Here is a 3,259-nt window from a genome sequence, read left to right as displayed (position 1 = left end):
AAAATATGTAAACAATTCTCTGGTTATAAGATCTTCTACATTATGTTTTTAATTATGAAAATATATAAAATAATGATTTTATTTAAAGAAAAACTAGTGAATCTGTTTAGGAATGACAAATTTATCTAAAATTGGTGGATTTTGGTTCGATCTAACTCGATAGGTTTAACTTCTTTTTTTTAAATTATGTTTAGATCGAGTTTTATTAAGATTAGATTGGGTCGGATTCGAGTATAAGGTGAAAAACATCCAACCCGTTCCAACTCAGTTATAATAGAGTAGTTTTTCATATAAATTTACGAGCAATCTCTCTATAGTTTTTTAATTATTTCCTTAATATATGTCGGATTGGATCAGATTAGGTTTATATTCTAAAAAACTGGGTTAAGTCATATTTGAGTGGAAAATATATTTTTTAAATCAGATCAAATAAAGTAAAAAATATATTCAGTTAAGGGTCAAAATAAAATAGAATGTATACTTTTCACGTCCAATCGAATTAACCAAGAATCTTATCTAATTCGACTCGTTGCTGACTCTAGGCCTATTTTACCCATAAAAGATTAATGATGATGATTGAAAAACTTAAAAATAAAGAACAAAAGGCAGGTAATCATGGCCGAAAGTAGCAATATAGGTCTGTACCTCACTATAATATCATGTCACGTGATTAAATAAAATATTAAAGAACTTTAAATTTACGGACAAAAGTATAAATTGAAAAAAAAATGGTGGCGTGTAAGAATAAATCACGAGTTGAACTTCCATAATAATCTAATCATAATAGGCATTAATTTAATCATGCAGATTAACTCATATGGCAAGGTTTTCTCTTTATGGTAAGGATCTCACTAGTTACCACTTCTACTTTTTTATTAGCATTTTATAATCCTTTTCCATATTTCAATATTCTGCATGGATTTAATTAACTGTCGTCTATAATCTTGTCACGGATCTGGGATGAAATAGAATAAAGGTAAAATATACATTTAGTTCCTAAACTATTAATTATAATTTATTTTATTTCCTAAACTTTAATTTTTTAAAACATCATACCTAAAGTTTAGTTTTTATTTCATTTTAGTACCTCACTGTTAAGTTTTGAAAAAAAATGAAAGTCTAAATACCAAAACACGTTTAGTACCTAAATCATACTTAAGTGTCAAAAAAATTGAAAAGTTAGGTACTAAAACGGATCAAAACCGATATTTTATGTACTAAACGCGTTACGTTTTTAACGACAAGATATTAAAATGAAACAAAAAGTAAACTTTAAGTATGATTTTAAAAAATTGAAAGTTTAGGTACTAAAACAGATTAAAACTGATAGTTTAGATAATAAATGTGTAATTTACCCTAGAATAAATAAAATAAATTAAAGGGGGAAATAAACAATAATTTTCATTCCATGTTCACGTTCTTCCCATTATTTACTTTCTATTTTCAATCTTTAGCCAGCCCAATATTCACCAGCCGTTAGATCAGTCCCTCAATACACGTGTCAAACTTCCATTGCATCATGACAGTCTACCTGATAAGATTATGATTTATCCTTCAAATTTCATTTCTTATATAATATTTTTATAAATAATTGGATCTTTCGAGAGTGATCCGAGAAAAGAAATATAAAAAAAGTCCGCTAAACTCCGCACATTACGTGGCTCTTATCCAACATGAACACGTGGCAATAATTCATCCACCTGACATTGCCCCCGCTTCGCTGTCGTAACGGGGATACCGGTTTCCCGGTTCAACCCGTTCCCGAAAACTATATGAAATAAATTAAATAATTATATCACAGCCCGTCGACCAATCCCCTTCCAAAATAATACACCCTTCCCCAACATCTTTCAACCGGTAACGGACTAATCCAGGTCACTGTGTACCAAACATTTCAAATATAAGTAAGGGCTAGAGTTAGGAAAGTGGACACAAGACCAGACCAAAAAAACAACATTCCGATTTACACACTCCCGCTCCCGCAGCTAGGTTTTTGATAATCCGATCAACATGCCGCTCAGAAACATAGCCGTTGGCCGGCCTGAAGAGGCGACTCACCCCGATGCTCTTAAGGCAGCTTTGGCTGAGTTCATCTCGACCTTGATCTTCGTTTTCGCTGGATCAGGCTCGGGTATGGCCTTTAACAAGTTGACTGACAACGGAGCAACCACTCCTTCCGGTCTCGTCTCCGCCTCTTTAGCTCACGGATTCGCCCTTTTCGTCGCTGTCTCCGTTGGAGCCAACATCTCAGGTGGCCATGTCAACCCCGCTGTGACCTTCGGTGCTTTCGTTGGCGGCAACATCACTCTCTTACGTGGCATCCTTTACTGGATCGCCCAACTCCTCGGCTCCACCGTCGCTTGCCTCTTACTCAAGTTCGCCACCGGCGACCTGGTAACATTCCCAAAATCCCGTTACAAAATCAGTTACTTCCGTTAGAAAATCCATTAATTCCGTTATTTGCAGGGCGTACCAGCTTTCGCATTGTCATCCGGTGTGGGAGTGTCCAACGCTTTGGTTTTCGAGATTGTTATGACGTTCGGATTAGTCTACACAGTGTACGCCACCGCCGTTGATCCCAAAAGGGGAAGCTTGGGAACAATCGCGCCACTAGCAATCGGTCTGATCGTTGCAGCCAACATCTTGGCCGGTGGAGCCTTCGACGGAGCCTCATGAACCCGGCGGTTTCATTCGGACCAGCCTTGGTTAGCTGGTCATGGAGCAACCACTGGGTCTACTGGGTTGGACCCCTAATCGGTGGTGGACTCGCTGGACTCATCTACGAGTTCATCTTCATTAGCAACACACACGAACAGCTCCCCACCACCGATTATTAAACCTAGAGGGTGTAATTCCCACGGAATTTCTCCATTTATTGGCTTGTATTTTGTGTTTAATTTGTGGCCGTTGATCTTGTTTACCTTTTCATTTTCCCATCCTCCATGAATGCCCTGGAAAATGGTAGTTTGAGAGTACTGTTTGTTTGTTTGTTTTAATTATTGAAAACCAGCATCAGGGCTGTCAAATGTTAATTTCTTCTAGCTTTTCTCTGCCTCTATAGTTGCACCTAGTATTCCCCTTTTATCTTCATTATTACAATCGTCTTTATATAATATTTCTTAAAAAATAAAACAATGATCTTTATATATATAATAATTGAACAATGATTTTTATATATATAATAATTGAAATTAGGGTTTGGGAAGAAACATATTAAAAAAAGGCAAATTCAAACTTTAATCCCTAAACTATGTTGGGT

General features: G+C 36.1%; 1 pseudogene; it reads left to right on the top strand.

The window, feature by feature from the left end:
• The first annotated feature begins 1,949 nt into the window (after positions 1–1,949).
• LOC120211693 lies at positions 1,950–2,920 on the top strand (annotated as a pseudogene).
• Positions 2,921–3,259: the final 339 nt, after the last annotated feature.

Source organism: Hibiscus syriacus, unplaced genomic scaffold, assembly GCF_006381635.1.
Source record: "Hibiscus syriacus cultivar Baekdansim isolate YM2019G1 unplaced genomic scaffold, ASM638163v2 tig00109980_pilon, whole genome shotgun sequence".
NCBI lineage: Eukaryota > Viridiplantae > Streptophyta > Magnoliopsida > Malvales > Malvaceae > Hibiscus > Hibiscus syriacus.
This window is presented reverse-complemented; position numbering and strand designations above follow the sequence as displayed.